Raw genomic sequence first — 13,172 nt, forward strand, 5'->3', positions numbered from 1 at the left:
TTTGAAGTTCATGTGTTTTTTTTATTCATTTAAAAGAACAAAAATCATAGTTTCATGGAGAGTTATTGATCACGAATGTAATAACTTGACAAAAGTGCTTAGGTCACTTCAAGATGATAAGATCTTCTCATATTAATGCACAAGTTTCTAATTCTTCTTTCTAGTTCTAATTTTTTCATTTTGAGGACTTGAATCACACTCTATCGTCACAGAGTCATACTTTATCGTCCGCTAGGTCTTAGTGTCTCATCTTCACCACTATATTTTTGGGCTTTATTGATCCAATCTGGGCTATTAACTCTTTTCTAAATGCGAGTTACCTATTACAGTAAAAAAAGATGCACCATACGTCATTACAGTTTCCGTCACCATAAATTCAGTCGGGTAGATCCGCCTTTCCGATGCAGTACAGGTACTTGTAAAAATATCCATATCCTCTGAACATCTGAGTCAGATAGTAAATCGTGTCTCCCCATTTTCGTTTGAGCCAGGTGATTTGGTATCAGTCTAGCTGTCCATCTTTCTTGAGTGCTATTTTTCCAACTTTGTTGCCACATTTCGTTGATTTGCTCCTAATCTTCTCTTGCCGTTTGTTGAGTATAGTAGGCGTTTTTTTATTGTTCTATACTCTTTGGTGCTAATTTATTTGATATTAAAATTACTTAATTTCATTAAACTTACATCAAATAAAATATAATATCACATCGGTTTAAACTAATCTGCCTTTAATTAGGTGATTCCAATAGTAAACTGTCCACCCCATATTCATCCCTTTAACTTTTTCGAGATCTCTAATTAATTTAGATATTTTATACAAGAACTAAAGTTGATGGGAGACTCAATTTCTACGTACACATACACTTAACGCACCTAATTGAGTGGAAGTAATACCTTTATAAACAGCAGTCTCTTTAGTACATCCACTCATAGGAAGTGGCATATATATGTGTCCTTGTGTGCGACAGGATATGTGCCGATTTACTGAGTGAATGCTTTGTATAAATTAAAATTTGTTATTAGTTAAATGTCACAAATTAATCCCCATAGCACATTTGTTTATATTTAACTAATAAAAGTTAATTTAGCCCATAAACACTAATAATGTTCCATTTAAATTAATGGAACAATACATTCTCATCTGCTTGAATGAATTCACATGGATTTCCCATTGGAAACAGAACCATTCGGAATAGCTGTGTACGTATCCATGTACATCATGACTCGCAATATAATGAGTAAACATTGTGTGAATTAACAACGGAGGTGGATGGGTGTTTATGGATTTGGTAACGGTTGGATCCTCACTGTTTGTTTAGCTTGTGTTTACCAGAATATGCAAAAGTTTGTGACGAAACTAATTTCAAAGTAATTACAGCCAACAAAAGTGTTGTATTAGTTGGAATAAGCGTAACTACACAACAACTATACAAACATAAAACAACAACAAGAAGCAAAACAACTTCGAGTACTAACAATTGCCTCAGCAAAACTAAAAAGTTGAGCATGAGATACATAGTCTGCAGAGAAAGATAAAAAAAATTCTAAGAAAGTAGTAATCAGCTAAGTTAGCAGATGTGGTGTCAACTTTCATAAGTTTCTGTATTTTCCAAATTGGTCCCTTAGGTAAGAAAACTTTAAGAAGCAAAGAGCTACAATTATTCGAAGTTTGGTGTGTATTAAACGTTAATACGTTTTTCTTATACAATTAGGTATATAAGAAGACAATAGCTTGATATGAAATAGAAAAGAATTAATTGTTTAGCAACGACACACATTAATCACTTATTTATATGTCGTATGGGAACGTATATGGAGGTATTATAAACAAAGAATTATGTTATATGAGCAAAATATGTACAACCATTGTTTTAATGAACTAATGTACTTAATTTTTATGTATTTAATTGAGGCCCTATGCTCCAGTAGTAAGTAAGTAAGTAATGTGTTTAATTAGGATATCGCAACAGCAGTTAATGCCTTAGAAAAATAAAATTTATAATTTTTCTCGGCTAATATATCTATATAGATATATTATAGGATGTTGGAACAGCGCACCGTCCAACAAGTGGCCTTACTGAAGTGAAGGATTAGCCAAAGTAGACCACGAAACGAAGCAGAAGTCCTTTAAGTTTTCTTTCGATTTTTTTAAGTCGTTATTGAGTTAAAGCTAAAGTGACTTCCGTTTGCTACTGCAAGCAGCTCATTTAGCTTGAGGTTGGGTGCCAAGTCATCACCAACCTAATGGTGTCCCAAGACAGTCATTAGCCAATGCTGGACATATATGCACCGCTGTCTCCTTTTCTTCATAGACATAGTCTGCAAGTGTCTTCCTCAACAAAAGTTATCTTTTTAAGACATTTGCAATTTTCGTGTCTAAAAATAAATAAGGTCAGCCAACTTAAGGTGTTTCGAAGATAGCTAAGCTATAAGCTTTATACTAATACTGAATTGTGTAGACTATTTACACAACGTCAACCCATAATAAACAAAAAATCGGGAAAGTAAACAAAATTCTTTAAAACAAGAAGAGTCTTTGAAGAAGACACTCTAGTACATTCTGACCAGAAAGTTCTATTGTGCCCTTTAGTCGGATTAAAGTGTCCTCCAAGTCCGATTTTTTTAGTGAGAGACGAAAGGGTCTTGAATCTTTTCTAGTCTTGAATCCTATATTCCATGAAATAACCTTTTAAGTGTTTCTTTCGCTTTTACATCAGTGTCGGCCACTCATTTTGCACATGGTATGCAGTTTCTTTCTCTTCTCTATAGAATCAGCAGTCTGAGTTGGACTCAGTGATTATACAGTCTACAGTGACCGTTAAGTAACTCCGTAATAATTCCTTAATAATAATATTTGTTCTATGCAATTCTGAAAGCATTTTAGGTTGTAAGTCCTTAAAAGCATTTAAATTGTGATCATCTTGGTAGCCTTTCCCAATAGAGTTCGCTTCTGTTCCTTTGCCTATATGATATATAAATATTATAATTATTTTTCAATAATTTACGTAATCTTTTTGGAATAATTTTCATGGAATCTTTTGTTCTCTAAGAGATATAATTGATTTGTCTTTATGTTGATCCAAAACAACAAATAATTTCTTCAAAATTTCGGAACTAAGGGTAAGCTTTTGATGATACGTTTATTACAATACAAAACTCTATGGTTATTTTGAGTATAAAGAATTAGCTTTTATTTTCAGAGCATAAATTAAATGAAAATTGACAGATATTGTGTAAAACCAATTTGTTTAATTAATTTATATTAATGCAATCAGTGGAGAGGACACTTTTCGTTATAATTAAATTTATGCAGTTTTTTATATCGAACACCGAAGTTTTTAATAGTTTTTTATAGGTTTTAATATCGAAAACCAACTCAATTAAACGAATTTACACGTTTTAACGGGAGAAAAGCTTTACTGGCTCAATTAACACATCAGCTGCGCCTGCAACAGGACATAATGGCGAGTAAAATAAAACAGAGCAGAAGACACAAAGAACGGTGTAAACAAAATGTAAAAAACCTGGGTATAATAAATTACAAGCGAAAATGGAATACGAAAACTGGACGAAGGATAAGCCAAATATAAAAAATGTAGGAAATTGCATTTCGGTTCGATGCAGGCAAATAGCAACCAAAATGACGTTATTTGGCGGAAAAATATGGCGTATGTCTGCGACCGACGATACTCGAAGAACCGAGCCAGCCACAAAGTGAACATTGCCGCCGCACAAGGATCTCGACTCAAATAAATATTGTATATGTAAACATGTAGGTTGGCTTGTGCGATGGCACATTTAATTGATGTTGCGTTTAATTTACGGGCTCCGCCTCATACCATTAACATGCAAGCACGCGAAAAAAAAATGCACAACGATTTTGGTTCATGCACTAATTTGCAGATACTCTGAGACTGAAGGAATACATCATTTCAGGCCAGCAGCTTTAATAACAGGAACAGCCAGTACGCAGACAGCTATAGCTGCGAAACAATAACCTGACATGAAACGTTAAAGCCAACAAATGGGGCCAATGTAGTGGCAGACGCAAAAAGTATAAAAAAATGAGCGAAATATGTATTTTCCGTAGGTGCACAGATCCAGCCTAGAGATGTTGAAAGGTTGAGTCATTTACATGGTAAAAATTATTGTTTTAGTTTTTTTTTTTTTTGGCAGCAATACTTTTATGTTGTGTGTGTATTGTGCTGAAATAAAGACCCACTACCTATGAACGTATGATGAAAATAGCGCCATTACCTGCACTAAAAGTCAATGCGTTGCAACGCCAACTTCTGCACTTTGAGCCAACTTAATGTGCCTGTAAATATGCTAACAACGCCCGCACCTATCATTAAACCTAACTTTATGTTGGCAATTCATGGAAGGTGATGCACTTTAAAATGGCTCGTAACTATGCTATATGGTGGAACAGTGTGTGGTGCTGCATAGTAGTAGTATGCATAGTGTGCACTAAAGTACATAGGGCTAAGCCCCTACGGACAATCACTCACAACACCAGCGCAGCACAGTCCAACTTAGGTATACGAAGTACAAAGCTAGAGGAAAAATTAAATCAAACCTAGTCAAGTTGAGCCAATTCAGCTGTGCAACTAAGGCTGGCACGACTACCTTTGCTTTAGAAAGAATCCTTTCAAACTAAATGAGCATATAATGGCTATGCAAAGAGGTACGAGTACAGATACTATAAAAACCCAACAGTAAAAATTAATTGCTGACCTTTCCGAGTTGCCAAGTTAAAAATGCTTAAAATGCAATGCTGACGGTTGTTAAAGTGCAGGCTGACTCTTCTTTCGCCTCTGCAGCATTACACAATTTTTTTGTGTAATGGTTTTGCGAGTATGTGCTTTTGTGCATTGTTAACATGTGCATTTCGTAATGTGTGCACATTACGCCTGCCACGCTGAGATTTAGATACTTATGCTAGATAAAAATGAAAATTTTATGCACAACTTTCCTTTTTGTTCCATTTGTTGCTGTAGTTGTCGTCCTGAAACAAAGTGATGTAGCCATAGTCATTACTATCCTCAACAGCTGTTCCTAATGAAATGCATTACCATAGAATACGAGCAGAATGCAGCCGTTTTGCAATGGCTAACAAACATATAAATGAGCTTCAGAGATATAAATATATATAAGTGTATGATGTATTGAGTGTGTGTTGCATTGAATCATGTAGAACAAAAATTCTACAATTCAAGTTTATTGTTTCAAAGTAAGAGTCCTGCAGCATAAAAAGTGCACATATCCTACTAAATTTGCATATCTCTTAGTATAATGTGGGGTACTTTAATGCCAAGTAAATATATGCAAGTACCGCTGCAGAAGGAACAGTTAATACAATCACATGTTAAAGAAATGACACAGTATTATGCTAATATCCCATTTATTCACACTGAAATAGTCAAAAAAAAGTTAAATTAGCAAAAGATATTAATCTATATGCTAATTATATAAATTTTTTTATATTTTCACTAAATTTATTTAAAGATTATAATTAATTATCAACAGTTTCAAGAACGAAACTAAAAATCTTCGTCAATTTCGTTGAAACTATTCCTTCCAATGATCTCTTTTTGCATAGATACATTATTTATGTTCGTTATTCAGATGGCCTCCAAAATATTCCTCCTCCACATCTCAATTTCCAAATAAAGTTTAAAAATATTCACTGTATTTATTTGAAGATATGAATCAATAATCAAGAATTCTTAGAACGGAAAAAAACTCTTGCTCCACTATAAATCTTCCCAAATGCAATAAACTTAATCCAATACTGCTTAATCAGCAAATTTGTGACATTTCAATAATAGAGATTATCTGCCAGTTGAATCCGGTGATGATATATTAGAAAGCAACAGATACTGCTGCGTACCTGAGTCGGATGGTATCGCAGTATGTTACTGGATGGTATGATGACATTAACCATTATGTCTTCTTGTTACTCGTTCTTGAATGTGAGAAACAAGTGTACAACATCAGCGTCCTTTTGAATAATAATTCCTACCTTTGCTGGCATTCTTTAAATGGACATGAGCGATGGGAAGAAACTCATGTTCACAGCTTATCTTATCTATCATAAAGGTGATACTTAAATTAAATTAGATGAGGTTCGAAAAGTACTAAAGTACAACAACAAAAATTCTTTTTTATATTATTTAATTAATTAAATTTTAAGCTGATCATACAGCTGTTTCGAGTATTACCAAATACCCAACATCAGTGATTTCAAAATATTTTCTTATATTTAATTATTGGTAAATAGTTTTTTGAGACTGCAAGTAACAGGGATTAAACTCGTGCCCTGCCAAATTTGAAGTTCAGAGTCAGCGTTCATTAGCCAACTGACCCATAGCCGTACTGGACTCTTATATTCCAACTAAAATTTATTGGAATTTTAATATGAAATATTTCACTTGTAATGTTTCTTAAAAAACTTGTTTCTTAAGTCAATGCAAACTTAATAGTAATAAAAGTATCTTCAGTATTTTATAAGCTAAACAACTAGAACTGCAATAAGTTTTGTCTGCAGTAAGTTAAATTAAGGAAAGTATTGCAAAGAGTTCAAGAGAACTTACACTTTAAATGCAATAAAAATTAATTGAATTTATAATTTAAAAAATAGAGTTTCTTTGCTTTTAGGTACCAGTTAATTCAAGTAATTGTCTTTGTATTAGGATAACAAATTGTCGTATGCTTTCGATTTTGTTGAATTTCGAAACCAATGGAAACCAGTCTATATTATTTTTAATGTAAACCATTAAAACCGGAAGTAAAAGTCACAAAAACTTGCTCACAAATAAAAAAAGGAAACAGAAGAATTTTGACACTGCAGTTGCCACACTGCCTTGCCAAACATTTCTTTGACCATAATTGGTTTATAGATATATTCCGTACAGCTCCGTAACAGTCAAGTCCAATGTTATGGGCCAAATTATTTGCTGATGTCTGTGTTAATTTTGACTCGTCACTCTTCCTACACAATTGGAACACAGTTCAACACCAAACTGAAAGAGTGAAAACACTTTAACGAATTCAAAGAGCAGCGCACCCAAAGCAAAGGTTCAAAAGTACACAACAAGGTACACTCATAGAATAAAAAGGAACTTCAATTTGTAAAATGTGAATTGTTAAAGGAGTTCCAAAAGTTCCTTCAGCCGTGAAAACAAAAGCCAGCGCCTTTCAAAATATTCTGTGTGAAGCCATCTTTAACAATCATTTTGTTGACAGTTTTTATGCAAAGTTTTTTTTTTGTTTTTTTTTTGTTAAGAATTTTATTTCAGTTAAGCATTGTTTGCATTTGATGCTCAACTCGTTGAATAAACGAGCGAGTAACGACATAAATGGCATGTCCTTTTGTACTTTTAAGGTTTTTTTTTTAAATTTTTTCAAACTTTTAAGGTAGAAATTTTATTTTCAAGACTTATAGGATATAGAATCACAAATCAACAGAAAATACTCTTTCAACTGAAAATGTTTCAATCAAGCTTTAAAGAGAGGCACCTCTTGGCTATGATGAAAATTTAAAAAAAAAAATTAAGTAAAATTGTATTTTTACATATGAGAATATCCATTTTGTATATTTTTTTTTTTATTAAATGGGATTTTTTCATTGTATATTGATAAGTTCAAAAATAATATACGTATAACTTTAACACTAGATGGTTTCAAGTACCCTTGATAATGGACTCCAACTAACCTAAATCAGCCAAAGAATTCACCAGTACATTTCTGATTTTCCGAGCACGCCCACTTAAGTAAAATCAGTTATTTTGATATAAGTCTTTCACAGCACAATATGTTTATATAGCTTACCTCTAGCTATATCAAGGTTTAAGGCTGTGAACTTATTTAATTAATTACACAAAAAAAAAACTAAACAAGTCATTTACCGCTAACTAGTACAACACTGGATTCACACGAGAGTTTTGTTTGTAATTTTAACTGTCAAAAATTCTCATTTTGCATTGAAAGCAAAAGCGATTGACAGCTAAAATTACAAACAACTCTCATGTGTGAATCCAAATACACAAATCATACGACTGATAGCGTATTTACTTGTTGTTGATGGTATTCATGTAATCATTTTCAACTTAAATGCCCAATATCTGCATAAATCAGTCAGATTCATATCATATATAAAAAAAATGTATTCAAAACCATATGCCTGTGAATCATATCATTTCATTTGACTTAATACTTTAGATTAGTAATGTCCGTAGTAATTACATGCTTCTCTATTACATTTTTGTCATAAAACACAAGAACTCAACCTATCAGTTGTTAAATCTTTTAGTTCAGTACCTTTTATTCTATACCTTTTATGCTTTTATTACATAAAAAAATAATTTTAATTTTTAAAGTCAATTACGACGAAAGAAAACTATTTCACTAATACAAGGGGTTTTTTGAATTCTTAAGCTAAACAAACAGCTATTTTAGATGATGCCAATTACTCCTTATCATTCATCTTTAAAAACATTTATTGGTCTCATACTTCTTATAAAATATTCAGACTACAAGTGTTAGGTTTAGAAATCTGTCGTATAAACTTTTACCTTGCCTCAGTTTCAAAAACCTTCAAACGAAACGAAATGGAGAAATATCCAACTCTTAATTCACTAAAATACATGGTGTCAAACAGAAGTTCATACATAAAATTTATTCAATCAAAAACTCTATCAACCAAAAATTTCTGAATAATTGGAATCTTTTGCAAAAATGATCCAAAATGATCCAAAATGTTCCAAAAACGAATTTTTTGGATCATTATAACTTTTACTCCTATTCACACATAAAGACGTCGTAATTCATTAAAGAATATTTATGGAGCTAAAAGCAAGTGTACTAATCAAGTTCCTAATGATAATTGTACTGCAGATATTGACGGATATTTTAAATAAACAGTTTTTAAGTCCTGATCAAAAATTGGCTTATAAAAAGGATATTAAGACTGAATGATGAAAAATCTATATGCTATTTCTTTTTAAAAATTCAAATTTTTTTTACAAGTTTTATAAATATTTATAAAATCGTTAAAAGTGAAAGCTCTTGAATGAATGGTTTTTGAGATATTAAGGGAAAAATTTACAATACCCCATGGATTTCCTAACCCTTAAGTGTGCGTTATTGGCTACCAAAATGTCACTTAAAATTGAAACCAATAACACTTTAGTGTCAAGTCGATACTTTCATTTATCGTAATAGGTTGTTAAAAATATTTTTTTGGGTAAACGTTTGCTTAGTATTGATAATGGAACCAGTCCAAAAGAGTGGCTTCGTTTATGGAAATAACGTTTCAGCTCCAGTTTTTATATTATTTAGTTAGACGATATTTAGTGAAAATAAAATTTAAGAATAAATTAATTATAGGTCAACATGTATTATTTTTTAACAAAATAACCAAAAATAAATAAGAAATGTTTTTTTATTTTTATAATGTAATGAAGCTCCCTTTGGCTTTATGTAAATTGCAAAAGTACCAGTACCAGAATTTGAAAAGCAAATGAAGAAAGTTACTGAAATATTGAAACAAAAAACAAAAAATATCTCTACGATGGTTTGTAAAACATTAAATTCGAATAACATAATAGCTAAGAGTAAAATACTTAAATAGTTTTCAAAAGTAGCAAGTGTAATAAGTTTTCACTTAGGAGAGTACACGCAAAAAAAAAATGGTAGTATAAAAAAGTGAAAAGTACAAAATGAATATTCAGAAAAAGGACCTACAATTTAATTATACGCAGTTGGAAAACTTTGTTTTGTGTGCAAATTTTATTATATTAATTTCGAGCATACTTCCATGCAGGGCAGCGCAATGAATGCAACTCCCTGCCCGCTCTGACCTTTATTGCACTTCTTCAGCCGTTCAATTCTTGGTGATGTTGAACCGCATGGAAGACCGCCTTTATGGCGCAAATACTATGCACAATAGGAAAGTTGACTCGGGTTGGTCGGGTTGGTCGGGTTAGCTGGGTTAGCATTTTGTGCAACTGGTGAAATTTTATGTGCAGCTTGTTGCAAATGAAAGAGCAAATGGCTGACATAAAACGTCAAAATTTTTGAACGACTGACATTAACATAGAACACCCGAGAAACAGACAAAATGACAAGACAAAAGGCAGACACAAGCGTGCAGTAGAGACAGACGGACTTTCAGTTTAAATTAAAGACAGTCGCAGTGCACTTACTGCAACGTAATTGGATGTGCAATTTGCTCTTTTGCGAAGTTAGCAGTTTTGGATTTTTATGTTGTAAAAAAATTCTATTGCACTTTTCTTGGCATATTGTTTTTTATAAGGTCCTTTAAGCAACACCAGAAGCTATAAAAAATCTAAGTCAAAAAACTAACATTTAAATAAGAAAGCAAAACTTGAACAAATGCGTGTGCACAAAAGTAGCTAAGAATTATATTAAAAGTTTACAGTATAAGTTTTAGTTACTAAGGTCTTCCAGCTTTTATTTTTTAAAGCTTAAGTAATTTTAAACTAAAGTTTATAGTAAGTTCTTTCAATTGGTTTTACTTGTCCATAATACAGAAAATATTATACACATAATAAATATTTCAGTGCAGTCACAATGCACTTATATGAGAATATAAAGCACTATACATAATAAACAAAAAAAAAATTAAATAATGATTAATTAAAAATGTTATAACCATTGCTTTTTAATCCTGTGAACTCGTATAACATACACCTATTTTAGATATTGGTATAGAACCGAAATAATAACAAAATATCTCAAGTTTATTTTGCTAAAAATTTGTATAAAATCTGAACCAATTTTATAATTATCTCAAGCAATCTTAGTAAGTCTGTCTCGAGCACGGTACGAGTAAAACTATTGTTGTTTTCAGTGCAAATTATAAAACTGATACATTAAGAGAAAAAACAATATGTCGGTTCAAATTTCGGTATGAGAACCGGCGTTTTGTAGAAAAAATGGCCTATTCAATAAACCGCTAATAATCTGATTATCACACTTTCCGATTTAAAGGAAAAGCGTATTATTTTCTAAGTACTGATAACTATTATTATAAGATAATATAATAATAAATTAACATATATTACAGCCAAAGGTTAACCAGACTGCAAAGCTCTGCTTGTGTGGGCGCAACGGGGGCTCTAAGATTATGCGCCACCTGTGAGCTTAATGTCATACTTAACTTGTTACCCATTGATATTTATATCAAACAAGTTGCTACTCTCAGCGACCACCGCCTCTATGAGATCTTTCTTGATGGTTATTTTTTATGTTAAATTGAAAGTGAGCTTATTTACATTTCGATTTGTATTTCGACGAAATTGGAAATGCTGATGTGACAGTCTACATAACATGCATTTTCATCTTAGTCCGAAAGAGCCAATTTTGCAGTGCCCGAGACACTCTACATAAGATGGCTCTTACTGAAAGCAGTTCAGTCTTAACTAAAACAGTTGTTAAGTCAATATATGATTTATATTGTAAAATCTTTTGTTATTATCTTAAAGTTTTATATTAATTACATAAAACTATTTATTAGTTTAAAACTTAAATCCTTATTGAATATAATTAATATTCGTATTTTATATTTTTTACAGATTAAAACACAAAGTTCGCACCGGGAAGAGGATTAAATTAACCAAAGGTAAATGATATAAAGATAACAAAGACCATTTTTATTAATTTAATATTACTTTTAAGTGTTACACACACATCATTATAGAGCTATTTTAAGTATCTCAAAATATCTCAAAATTGTAATCCTCTCTTCTCCTAGATATCTTGGTGTCCGACAATAGAGGGCTGAAAAAATTCAAGTTAAGAAGAGTTTAATATTTATATTAATATAAATTGTAACTTAACGTCAGTTATGATGGAAGTAATAGAAACTAACGTATTTGAAAACTTTCACCTTTTGACAAGAAAGAAGAAGTATACGGTAATGCATGCCTCAGGTAAAAATGCTTATCCATGTATTCGTAAAAAGTTTATTGAAAATTAGGTAAAAGTAAAGGTTAGGTAAAGGATAAAGAGTAATGAATTCTCCTTAATTAGCTAAGACAGCCGTTTTAAGTCCACAATTACTCGTAATAATGGGTAGAAGAAGGCTAGAGTTAGAACTAGTCAGGAGCATTTAAAAACCGAATGTCCAGCCAATGCTGACGCTGAAAATATTGCTGAGTGTATTAAAAAAGGGAGTCTCCAAAAACTTTCGTCTGATTCTGAAGAAACCTGGATAAAAACACAATAAGTGTTTTGGTGTCCTTTCTTCAAGTGCCGGTAGACACGTGTTTGCAGGAGATACTACAAAGTAAGCCGAGCTTAGGTCCATGCAGTACTATGGCCCAATGGCCTGTAAAAATCAAAATGTATATACTTAAAAATAAAAATTTTTTAGATGGGTTCGAATAGAAATGAAAAGACAACAACAAAAAATTTTAGTTAATTTATTTTAAGCTTTTAAATAGTTTCTTGACAAAAAATTTTGACTTGCCCTTTAGAATATGAATACGCAAACTTTAAACTGTTATTGCCAAAGACCCAGTTGTGTAGAAACAAAATAGGTTGTTGATTTGAACTCAGCAAAGCCACATTAATCGAACCTAAAAGTCGGAAGAGTAAATTTAATGTCATATATTGTCATCATATGTGTCTTTTTCTGCAACACTATATCACAGAGAGCTGTTATGGTAATTAGGGCTAGCTTTTTAAATATAAAACCGCGAAGCTTAAGAATTATATTTATTTATGAGTAGAATTTATTTATGAGATGATTTCAAGTAAAAAGAAATTTGTTCTTAATTCCGATTAAAAAACTTCGGGTATTTTTTGTCCAGTATCATATTATTATTAATTTCCATTTCATCATACCCTACTTTTTACCCACAACTACAATTTTATTAAGCCCTGCGAGTCCATAATATTATAACAAATACAATGTACAATATATATTAGTTAAGAATAAATAAACTTCTTTCCTTTATTAACATACCACAAAGTTTTCATCCTCTTTGCAAAAGTTTTCATAATTTTGAAATTTTGCATTTCATTTCCGAATGGTGGCGTCCAAAATTTGAAAATTCTCCAACCACTGATGAAAAAAAAATTCCCTCGAACTTCATAAGGAATATAGCACAAGAAAATTGCAAGTGAAAAATGTTTTAAACCAATGA

General features: G+C 31.7%; 1 protein-coding gene across 1 annotated transcript in view; it reads right to left on the reverse strand.

The window, feature by feature from the left end:
- The window catches only part of LOC119688321, a 24,127-nt gene that overhangs the window by 8,295 nt on the left and 2,660 nt on the right, over nucleotides 1-13,172 (reverse strand). The window lies entirely within an intron of this gene.

Source organism: Teleopsis dalmanni, chromosome X, assembly GCF_002237135.1.
Source record: "Teleopsis dalmanni isolate 2A chromosome X, ASM223713v2, whole genome shotgun sequence".
Taxonomy (NCBI): Eukaryota; Metazoa; Arthropoda; class Insecta; order Diptera; family Diopsidae; genus Teleopsis; species Teleopsis dalmanni.